This window comes from Rattus norvegicus, chromosome 5 (assembly GCF_036323735.1).
Source record: "Rattus norvegicus strain BN/NHsdMcwi chromosome 5, GRCr8, whole genome shotgun sequence".
NCBI classification, from domain to species: domain Eukaryota; kingdom Metazoa; phylum Chordata; class Mammalia; order Rodentia; family Muridae; genus Rattus; species Rattus norvegicus.
This window is the reverse complement of record NC_086023.1, coordinates 33219460-33231824: the sequence shown is the minus strand read 5'-3', so window position 1 is coordinate 33231824 and position 12365 is coordinate 33219460. Positions and strand designations below refer to the sequence as shown.

The 12365-nt window shown below is 38.6% G+C and overlaps 1 protein-coding gene and 1 pseudogene across 1 annotated transcript in view; one reads left to right on the top strand and one right to left on the bottom strand.

The window, feature by feature from the left end:
- Positions 1-12365, top strand: part of Necab1 (N-terminal EF-hand calcium binding protein 1) — a 220630-nt gene that overhangs the window by 143883 nt on the left and 64382 nt on the right.
- Positions 3094-3785, bottom strand: LOC108350937 (ferritin light chain 1 pseudogene; annotated as a pseudogene).

Below are 12365 nucleotides of genomic sequence, written 5' to 3'. Positions count from 1 at the left end.
TGGGCGGTGTCTGGAGTGTAGGGGACCTTCCGCTCGAGTGCCCCTGAAGTCATTGTTTTTAATAGTGGAGTAATACTTCATTGTGTAAATGTACCACATTTTCTGTATCCATTCTTCTGATGAGGGACATCTGAGTTGTTTCCATCTTCTGGCTATTATAAATAAGGCTTCTATGAACATAGTAAAGAATGTGTCCTTGTGTGTTGGAGCATTTTTTGAGGTATATGTCCAGTAATGGTATAGCTGGGTCTAAAGGTAGAAATATTTCCAATTTTTGGAGGAACTGCCAGGATGATTTTTAAAGTGACTATACCAGCGTGCAATCCCACCAACAATGGAGGAGTGTTCCTCTTTCTCCACATCCTCACCAGCATCTGCTGTCACCTGAGCTTTTGATCTTAGCCATTCTGATTGGTGTGAGGTAGAAACTCAGGGTCATTTTAATTTGCATTTCCCTGATTACTAAGGATGTTAAACATTTCTTCATCTCTGTGATGAATAAGCATGTTAAACATATCTTTAGGTACTTCTCAGCCATTTGAGATTTCTCAGCTGAGAATTCTTTGTTTAGCTCTTTTTCTCATTTTTTAAATAGGGGTATTTGGTTCTCTGTATTATAACTTCTTGATTTCTTTGCATATTTTGGATATTTGCCCTCTATTTGATAGAGCATTGGTAAAATATTTTCATAATCTGTACATTGCTATTTTGTCCTATGGACAGCATCCTTTGCCTTACAGAAGCTTATCAATTTATGAGGTCTCCTTTGTCTATAGTTGATCTTCAAACCTGAGCCATTGGTGTTCTGTTCAGGAAAATTTCCTCTGTGCCCATGTGTTCAAGGCTATTTTCCAAATTCTCTTCCATTTGATTCAGCATTTCTGGTTTTATGTGAAGATCCTTGATCCATTTGAACTTAAGCCTTGTAGGAGATAAAAATAAATCAATTTGCATACTTTTACATTCAGACTGCCAGTCGAGCAAGTGCCACTGGATGGTTTTGGCTTCTTTATCAAAGATCAAGTGACTTAAGTGTGTGTGTTCATTTCTGAGTCTTCAATTCTATTCCATTGATCTACCTGTCTATCTACCAATACAATGCAGTTGTGTTTTTTAATTACTATTGCGCTGTAGAACAGCTTGAGGTCAGAGATGGTGATTCATGCAGAAATTCCTTTATTATTAAGCATTGTTTTCTCTATGCTGAGTTTTTTGTTATTCCAAGTGAAGTAGAGAATTGCTGTTTCTATCTCTGTGAAGAATTGAGTTGGAATTTTAATGATGATTGCATTAAATCTGTAGATTGCTTTTTATAAGATGGTCACTTTAACTATGTTAATTCTGTCAGTCTATAGATGTAGGAGATCTTTCCATCCTCCAAGGTTTTCAATTTTTTTCAGAGACTTTAAGGTATTGTCATACAGGTCTGTCACTTGCTTGGTTAGAGTTAACCCAAAATATTTTATATTATTTGTGACTGTTTGTGAAGTGTGTTGTTTCCCTAATTTCTTTCTCATCCCATCTATTCTTTGAGTAGAGGAAGGCTACTGATTTCTTTGAATTAGTTTTATATCTAGCCACTTTGCTAAAGTTGTTTATCAGCTGTAGGAGTTCTCTGGTAGAATTAATTATACTATCATATCATCTGCAAATAGTGATATTTTGACTTTGTTTTTTTCCAATTTATATCTTTTTGACATTCTTTTGTTTTCTAACTGCTCTAGTTAGAACTTCAAGCACTATGTTGAATAAATAGGAGGAGAGTGGGCAGCCTTGTCTTGTCCCTGATTTTAGTGGGATTGTTTCAAGTTTCTCTCCATTTAATTTAATGTTGACTGTTGATTTGCTGTAAATTGCTTTTATTATGTTTAGGTATGTGTTTTGAATTCCTGATCTTTCCAAGACTTTTAACATGAGGGGGTGTTATATTTTGCCAAATGCTTTCTCAGCATCTAATGAGATGATCATGTGGATTTTTTAAATTTGTTTATATAGTGGATTATGTTGGTGAATTTCCATATATTGAACTATCCCTGTCTTCATGGGATGAAGCCTACTTGATCATGGTGAATAATCATTTGGATGTGTTCTTGGATTCAGTTTGAGAGATTTTATTGAGTATTTTTGCATTAATATTCATAAGGGAAATTGGTGTGAAGTTCTCTCTTTTTGTGGGTATTTGTGTAGTTTAGGTATCAGAGTAACTATGATTTCACAAAACAAAGTAGGTAGTGTTCTTTCTGTTTCTATTTTGTAGAACAGTTTGAGAAGTATTGGTACTAGGTCTTCTTTGAAGGTCTGATAGAATTCTGCACTAAAATCAACTGCCCCTAGTCCTTTTTGGTTGAGGGACTTTTAATGACTGCTTCTATTTCCTTAAGAGTTTTGGGATAGTTTATCTGGTCCTCATTTAACTTTGGTACCTCATATCTGTCTAGAAAATCATCAATTTCATCTAAATTTTCCAGTTTTGTTGAGTATAGGCTTTTGTAGTAGGATCTGATGAGTTTTTGAATTTCCTCAGTTTCTGTTATGTCTTTCTTTTCATTTTTGATTTTGTTAATTTGGATTCTGTCTCTGTGCCCTCCAGTTAGTTTGGCTAAGGATTTTTCTATCTTGTTAATTTTCTCAAAGAACCAAGTTCTAGTTTAGTGGACTTTTTGTATAGTTCTCTTTGTTTCTATTTGGTTGATTCCAGCCCTGAGTTTGATTATTTCCTGCTATCTAAACCTCTTGAGTGTGTTTGTTTCTTCTTATTCTAGAGCTTTTAGGTGTGCTGTCAAGCTGCTAGTGAATGCTCTCTCCAGTTTCTTTTGGAGGACACTCAGAGCTATGAGTTTTCCTTTTAGCACCGCTTTCATTGTGTCCCATATTTTGGGTATGCCGTGTCTTCATTTTCATTAAATTCTAAAAAGTTATCATTAAGTAGAGATTTGTTCATTTTCCATGAGTATGTGGACTTTCTGGTGTTTTTGTTGTTATTGAAAACCAGCCTCAGTTTACGGTGATCCAATAGGATGCATGGGATTAATTCAATGTTCTTGCCTCTGTTGAGGCTTGTTTTGTGTTATCGTATGGTCAATTTTTTTTCTGTTTACCTGGTCCAAGACTTAGGAGAGGCTCCAGGGAACTTACAAAGCTGCCTAGTGGCTTTAGAGGGTCATTCAGGTGGAGGTCCTGAGGCAGCTGGTGCAAAGCAGAGGAGTGAGCCCCTTTGAAGGTGCAGAGGCCTCCTAGTCATGCTTGACTGTGAGGCGCTCAAAGAGATATTCATCCAGAGATGCCTGTGCTACAACTGTCTGAGCTGGTTGTAATCCTGCCAGCTTACAGAGATTGGCCAGGTGCTTGCCTATCTTCTTAATGAGCTTCACCTCCTTATCCAGGAAGTGGCTTTCCAAGAAGTCACACAAGCGAGGGTCTGTGCAGGCAGAACCCAGGACATGCAGATCCAAGAGGGCCTGGTTCAGGTTCTTCTCCAGAGCTAAGGCAGCTTCCATGGCCTCCTGGGTTTTACCCCATTCATCTTGAGATGAAGTCTGCACATCCTGGAAGAATGAATGGCCCCCAAGAGGTTCTGCCACTTGAGGAGGTGCTTGGCACCCTTGTGCTTCTCCTCAGCCAATTCCCTGGAAGAAGTGGCCTACACCCTCCAAAGCCATGTTATCCGGATCAAAAAAGAAGCCCAGAGAGAGGTATATGTAGGAGGTCCACAGGTGCAAGTTGACCAGGTGATTCGTGGCAGCTTCCACTTTGGTGGAATAATTCTGACGAATCTGAGAGGTCATGGCTGATCCGGAGTTTGGGACTAACCTCGAAGACAGTGCTGACTGGTCCTAGGAGCCAAAGGCAGCAAGGAGATGGTCCTGGAGGCTGTGACTGGAGAGACTTGTAAGATGGCTGGAAGCTAATAAGGTGGGAGTCCCCAGGTCTGTTCTGTACAAACACTGTTGAAGCAAGGCACAGATCCACGGGACCTCCAATTGAGGTAGACTTTTGAGAAGGTACCATGAGATGCTGAAAAGGTATTATTTTTTGTTTGTTTGTTTTAGGATGAATATTTTGTAGATGTCTGTTAAATCCATTTGGTTCATAAGTTCTATTAGTTTTACTGTGTCTCTGTTTTGTTTCTGTTTCCATTAGTGAGAGTTGGATGTTGAAGTCTCCCAATATTTTTGGGTGAGGTTCAATGTTTGTTTTAGGCATTAGTGACATTTCTTTTACAAATGTGGGTGCCCTTGTATTTGGGAAATAGATTTTCAGAATTGAGAGGTCATCCTGTTGGATTTTTCCTTTGGTGACTATGAAGTGCCCTTCCCTTTCTCTTTCAATAACTTTTGCTTGAAGTGTATTTTATTGGATATTAGAATGGCTGGCTACTCCAGTTGAATTTCTTGAGACCATATGCTTGGAAATTTTTTCCAATCTTTTACTCCAAGACAGTGTCTATCTTTGTCACTGAGGTATCTTTCCTGTATGCAGCAAAATGCTACATCCTCTTTACAAATCCAGTCTGTTAGCCTGTCTTTTTCTTAGGGAATTGAGTCCATAGATGTTGAGAGATATTAAAAACCAATGATTGTTGCGTCTTGCTATTTTTGTTGTTAGAGGTGGAATTATATTTCTGTGGCTCTTTTCTTTTTGGTTTGTGTCGAGAAAATTAATGTATTGTTTTTATCTTGGATGTAGTTTCTCTCTTTGTGTTCTACTTTTCCTTCTATTATCCACTATAGGACTGGTTTACTGGAAAGATATTGTGTAAATTTGGTTTCACCGTGGAATATCATGGTTTCTCCATCTATAATAATTAAGCGTTTTTGCTAGATATAGTAGCCTGGGCTGGCATTTTTGTTCTCTTAGGGTCAGTATGACATATACTCAAGATGACGTTTAGAGTCTCTGTTGAGAAGTCTGGTATAATTCTCATAAGTCTGCCTTTATATGTTACTTGACTTTATTCCCTTACAACTTTAAATATTCTTTCTTTGTTTTGTGCATTTGATGTTTTAATTATTATGTAATGGAAGGAATATCTTTTCTGGTCCAATCTATTTGGAATTCTGTAGGCTTCTTCTATTTATTTTATTTTATTTTTCTTAGCTATTTCATGTTTTTACATTTCAAATGTTATCCCCTTTTCCCACTCTCCCATACTCCCTCCTCCTTCCCCCTACTTCTATGAGGATGCTCACGCTCCCAGCCACCAATTCCAACCACAACGCCCTGGCATTACCCTATATTGGGGAAACGAGCATTCACAGGACCAAGGGCTTTTCATCCTATTAATGCTGTACAATTTAATCCTCTGCCACATATGTGGCTGGAGTCAGAGGTCCCCCTCCATGTGTACTCATTAGTTGGTCGTTTAGTACCTGGAAGCTCTGATGTGGTCTGGTTGGTGATATTGTTGTTCTTCCTGTGGGGTTGCAAACTCTGTCGGCTCCTTCAGTCTTTTCTCTAGCAAAAGCTCCCCTTGTTCAGTCCAATGGTTAGCTACAACCGTCTAGATCTGTATTAATAGGAATCTGGAAGAGCATCTCAGGAGACGCTCATATCTGGCTCCTTTCAGCAAGCATTTCTTGGCATCAGCAACAGTACCTAGGTTTGGTGGCTGTATATGGGATGCATCCCCAGGTAGAACAGTCTCTGGATGACCTTTTCTTCAAGCCCTACTCCACTCTTTGTCCCTGTATTTCCTCCCATGAGCATTTTGTTCTTCATTCTAAGATGGAATGAAGCTTACATATCTTAGTCTTCCTTCTTCTTGAGTTTCATATGATCTCTGAATTTCTCATAAGTATTCCAAGCTTTTGGGATAATGTTCACTTATCAGTGAATGCACATCTTGTATGTTTTTAGTGACTGGGTTACCTCACTCAGGATGATATTTTCCAGTTCCAACCATTTGCCTACGAATTTCATAAATTCGTTGTTTTTGATAGCTGAGTAATATTCCATTGTGTAGATGTACCACATTTTCTGTATCCATTCCTCTGTTGAAGGGCATCTGGGTTCTTTCCAGCTTCTAACTATTATAAATAAGGCTGCGATGAACATAGTGGAGTATGTGTCCTTGTTATATGTTGGAGGATCATTTAGGTGTATGCCTAGGAGTGTTATAGCTGGATGCTCAGGCAGTTCAACGTCCAATTTTCTGAGGAACTACCAGACTGATTTCCAGAATGGTTGTACCAACTTGCAATCCCAGCAACAATGGAGGAGTGTTCCCCTTTCTCCTCATCCTTGCTAGCATCTGTTGAAACCTGAGTTTTTGATCATAGCCATTCTGACTGGTGTGACCAGGTATTTCAGGGTTGTTTTGATTTGCATTTCCCTGATGACTAAGGATGTTGAACATTTCTTTAGGTCCTTCTCAGCCATTTGATATTCCTCAGATGCATTCTTTGTTTAGCTCTGAACCCCAGTTTTTCGGAGGATTATTTGATTCTCTGGAGTCTACCTTCTTGAGTTCTTTAAATATATTAGATATTAGCCCTCTATCAGATGTAAGATTGGTAAAAACCTTTTCCCAATCTGTTGATTGTCATTTTGTCCTATTGACAGTGTCCTTTGCCTTACAGAAGTTTTGCAATTTTATGAGGTCCCATTCGTCAATTCTTGATCTTAGAGCATAAGCCATTGGTGTTCTTTTCAGAAGAATTTCCCCTGTGCCTATGTGTTCGAGGCTCTTGCCCACTTTCTCTTCTATTAGTTTCACTGTATCTCATTTTCTATGGAGGTCTGTCATCCATTTTGATCACTTTGTAGAATGAGATAAGAATGGATCAATTTGCTTTCTTCTCCATGCTGACCTCCAGTTGAACCAGCTTTTTTTGGTGAAAATGCTGTCTTTTTTTTTCATTTGATAGTTTTAGTTTTTTTGTCAAAGATCAAGTGACCATACGTGTGTAGATTCATTTCTGGGACTTCAATTCTATTCCACTGATCTACCTGCCTGTCTCTGTACCAATATCATGCAGTTTTTATCATGATTGCTCTGTAGTACAGCTGGAGGTTAGGTATGGTGATTCCCCCAGAAGTTTTTTTTATTGTTGAGAATAGTTTTTGATATCCTGGGATTTTTGCTTTTCCAAATGAATTTACAAATTGAGCTTTCTAATTGTATAAAGAATTGAGTTGGAATTTTTGACTGGAATTGCATTGAATCTGTAGATTGCTTTTAGCAAAATGGCCATTTTTACTATATTAATCCTGTCAATCCATGGTCTAGGATGATCTTTCCAACTTCTGAGATCTTCTTCAATTTCTTTCTTCAGAGACTTGAAGTTCTTGTCATACAAATCTTTCTCTTGCTTGGTTAGAGTCACACAAGAGACTTTTGTGAAGACTGTCATTTCCCTACTTTGTTTCTTAGCCTATTTATCCTTTGAGTAGAAGAAGGATTTGTTTGAGTTAATTTTATACCCAGACACTTTGCTGAAGTTGTTAATCAGGTTTAGGTGTTCTCTGGTGGAATTTTTGGGGTCACTTAAGTATCCTATCATATCATCTGCAAATAGTGACATTTTGACTTCTTCCTTTCCAATTTGTATTGATTTGACCTCCTTTTGTTGCCTGATTGCTCTCTCTAGTACCTCAAGTACTATATTGAATAGGTAGGGAGATAGTGGGCAGCCTTGTCTAGTCCCTGATTTTAGTGGGATTGTGTCAAGTTTCTCTCCATTTAGTTTGATGTTGGCTACTGTTTTGCTGTATATTACTTTTACTATGTTTAGGTATGGGCCTTGAATTCCTGATCTTCCTAAGACTTTTATAATGAAGGGGTGTTGAATTTTGTCAAATGCTTTCTCAGCATCTAATGAGATGATCACGTGTTTTTTTCTTTGAGATTGTTCATATAGTGGATTGTGTTGATGGATTTCCATATTTTGAACCATCACTGCATTGCTGGATGAGGCCAACTTGACCTTGATGGATGGTCATTTTGGTGTGTTCTTGGATTTGGTTTGCCTGAACCTTATTGAGTACTTTTGCGATAATATTAATAAGGGAGATTGATCTTAAGTTCTCTTTCTTTGTTGGGTCTTTGTGTGGTTCAGGTATACAGGAAATGGTGGCTTCATAGAAGGAATTGGGTAGTGTTCCTTCTGTTTCTATTTTATGAAATAGTTTGGACAGTAGTGGTATTAGGTTTTCTATGAAAGTCTGATAGAATTCTGCACTAAACCCATCTGGTCCTGGGCTTTTTTTAGTTGGGAGACTTTTAATGACTGCTTCTATAACTTCAGAGGATATGTGACTGTTTAGATGGTTTATCTGATCCACTTAACTTTGATACCTCATATCTGTCTAGAAAATTGTCTATTTCATCCAGATTTTCCAGTTTTGTTGAGTATAGGCTTTTGTAGTAGGATCTGATTATTTTTTTTAGTTTACTCAGATTCTGTTGTTATGTCTCCCTTTTCATTTCTGATTTTGTCAGTTTGGATACTCTCTGTGTGCCCTTTGGTTAGTCTAGCTAAGGGTTTATCTATCTTGTCGATTTTCTCAAAGAACCAGCTCCTGTTTTATTGATTCTTTGTATAGTTCTTTTGTTTCTACTTGGTTGATTTCAGCTCTGAGTTTGATTATTTCCTGCCATGTTCTCCTCTTTGGTGTATTTACTTCTTTTTGTTTTAGTGCTTTTAGGTGTGCTGTCAAGCTGCTGATGTATGCTGTCTCCAGTTTCTTTGTGGAGGCTCTCAGAGCTATGAGTTTTCCTCTTAGTACCACTTTCATTGCATCCCATTAGTTTGGATATGCTGTGCCTTCATTTTCATTAAATTCTAAAAAGTCTTTGATTTCTTTCTTTACTTCTTTCTTGACCAAGTTGTCATTGAGTAGAGCACTGTTCAGGCTTTTATGTGTATGTGGACTTTCTGTTGTTTTTGTTGGTACTGAAGACCAACCTTAGTCCATGGTGATCTCATAGGATGCATAGTATTATTTCTATTTTCTTATATCTGTTGAGGCCTGTTTTGTGACCAATTATATGGTCAATTTTAAAGAAGGTACCATGAGGTGCTGAGAAAAAAGTATATTCTTTTGTTTTAGGACGAAATGTTCTATAGATATCTGTAAAATCTCTTTTGGTTCATAACTTCTGTTATTTTCTCTGTGTCTCTTGTTTTGTTTCTGTTTCCATGTTCTGTCCATTAATGAGTGGGGTGTTGAAGTCTCCCACTATTGTTGTATGAGTTACAATATGTGCTTTGAGCTTCAGTAAGGTTTCTTTATTAATGTAAGTGCCCTTGTATTTGGAGCATAGGTATTCAGGATTGAGAGTTTATCTTGGTGAATTTTTCCTTTGATGAATATGAAGTGTTCTTCCCTATTATTTTTAATAACTTTTGATTGGTTGAAAGCTATTTTATTCAATATTAGAATGGCTGCTCCAGCTTTTTTCTTTGGACCATTAGCTTGTAAAATTGTTTTCCAGCCTTTTACTCTGAGGTAGTGTCTGTTTTGTTTTTTGTTTTTTTATTGAAGTGTGTTCTCTGTATGCAGTAAAATGCTGGGTCCTCTTTACGTATTCAGTCTGTTAGTCTATGTCTTTTTATTGGGGAATTGATTCCATTGGTGTTGAGAGATATTAGGGACCAATGATTGTTTTTTCCTGGGTCTTGTTGTTAGTGTTGTTAGAGGAAAAATTATGTTTGTGTGCATATCTTCTTCTGGGTTAGTTCAAATTAGATTACTTTCTTGCTTTTTCTAGGGTATAGTTTCTCTCCTTGTATTGAAGTTTTTCATCTATTATACTTTGTAGGGCTGGATTTGTGGAAAGATATTGTGTAAATTAAGTTTTGCCATGGAATATCTTGTCCCTCCTGTGAGCCTGTATTCCTGAGTGTGTCAGAACTCCTCGGGTTCTAGCTATCTCTTGCTTCGGGGTCCCCAGGTACCAGTACAAATTACAAGGAACCCTCTGACTGGGTGGGAGTACCTGTGTCCTCAGGCTCCTGGGGGTGGGGTCCCAGTTAGGCCAGGTATTGGAGTGAGGCTTGGGGCCTGTGATCCTGCATGGATTAGAACTCCTAGGTGTCAAGTTGTTTCTCGGGGTTCTCTTTTTCCCTTCTATAGTTATTTCCCGCAAGCATAGGCCTCGCCCAGCATCACACACCCACAGCAAATGCTTAATGAACAACAATTATTTTCTTGTGTTAGGATTGCTTTCAACTCGTGCCTGCATTCAGAAGCTGCATAGCAGCTGTGTTTAATGGGAAGGAACCAAATAATACAGAGTTTAAGAAAAATAGAAGACATTGGAGAATTAATGAACCTTTTACTTCCAGATTTATAGCTCTAAAACTGTGGGAATAGTGGGATCTGTTACAGGTCTGTTGACAGTGTGAAAAATGCTGCGATATGGAATTTGACTACAGCATCCAGGGATATCCAAGCCCAACGCCATTCTGAGATACTCTCAGGAGTTTCTGAATAAATTAATTTTTTAAATATGGAGGAAAAATTAGACCACTGTGGGTCAGTGCCCATTATATCTGTTATGAAGTTTCCGGTGGTTCAAAAGGAAGCATTTATTAGTCCTAACCTAGAAGGCCATGTCTTCTTTCTGAGGGTCACACTTTCCTACCTGCTGTCACCAAAGGCCAACATGAGCAGAGGTCCCAGGACCAGTACCAGTGTCAGGATAACAGTAAGAGGGAGGCTGTTCTGTCCCAGGATATCATTCAAAACAGCCCTGGCAAAGCTCTCTAGACTGAGATGCCTTGAACTGGGTCTTTAGAAGAACTTTGAGGCGCAAGATGATATTCTATATTAGAGGAGTGTGTTCTAGCCTACCCCATGTTGGATACCTGTCATCTAGCTAGCGTTTCCGAGCATTCTTTTTGATACTTCACAATTCTTTGCCTATAAAGCTTCCATGTCTCCCACTGAGTATTCTAGTTGTGCCTTGTATTCCTACGTAATTAGCTCAGACTTTCACTTACTCTTCTCCATTAGTCTTTGCATTTCTGCATGCCAGGGCCTTCACATTGCCTATGTGTTAAGCAAGTGGAGCCAAATGAATGGGAGTGAACCCAACAGAAGAGCAGCAGGGTGCGAACAGTGAGGAGGCCAATCCATCTGCTATCTGGAAGATCTTAAAAGCTAGCCAGATGCATTGGAAATTAATTATATGATAGGTTGGTGTCAGAGGTTTAAAAAAGAGCAACCTAATGAAACCAAGGCTTAAAGAGAATTAGTCTAACAGCTATCTATAGTACATATTTGTGTGGGGAAAAAAACCAAGTAAAGGATTTACCAAACTCCTCAGTTTTCAATGTCACAAAAGAGAATTGAATGATACCTTACATAGTTAAGAGTTGTAAGCTATAGTTTTCATTAAAATCCCCAGAGTCATAATCATTTTCTTCCCCTTCAGCATCCATATTACTTTAGAATTTAATACTTGTGAAAGCAAGGGATACGGACTTGTTGAGAAGGATGAAATCTAGAGAAAATATCTCTTCCTTCTAGAAGCCCCAACAGAATCACACAACATCGTTCATCCTGCAATAATGAGTCAGACATGCTGGGCTGAGCATAATGTCTGTGCCCATTCATGTGAAAATGGCAATTTCAGAGACTGGGATATACACAGCTAGAATGTCAGAGATGTGAGATTCTTGGATGGCATTTCATACCATCTCTGTATCTGCTCAGGCAAACTGGATAAGTGGGAGCCACTTTAATTCCCTGTCTTTTGAAAGAGCCTAATAGCCAGTGGCAAGAGAAATGATTGTGTGATGTGAAAGGTACCCTCGAGAGGACCCCTGGGCTATTGCATCAACCCTCCTTCTCACAAGCTTCATTTCCTAAACACAGTTCAATTGTGTGTGGATTTCCTTTGTAAAATGGAATCCTCAAGTTTGATCTGTCTTCCAAGTTTCTTTTATAAGCAGAGATAAAAATGATTCCCTCTGGGCTTGGAAGTCATTTCTTTACTTTTGATCATTGTCCAGTATAGAAGAAAGAAAAGGTGTTTAGTTTCACCCACAAGTAATTACAAATACTCCCTTGTAGCTGTAAAATTATAAAAAATGAAATGCTGTCTTTTACCCCCACTGGGTCTGGCACCACAGTGCCCCAAGATATCTGGTAGATAGATATCTTGCCAGAAACACACATCCCAACTCCATGGCGGCCCAGTGTCTCTGCTGCCACACACTCTCCAAACTCAATTCTCCACAAGAAAGAACACACAACACAATAACCTCTGATCCAATTGATAAGATATAATTGCCCACCTAAACATACAAAGCCCTGTACATATCCATCCCTTAAGAATATTCATAACAGGGGTTGGGGATTTGGCTCAGTGGTAGAGCGCTTACCTAGGAAGCGCAAGGTCCTGGGTTCGGTCCCCA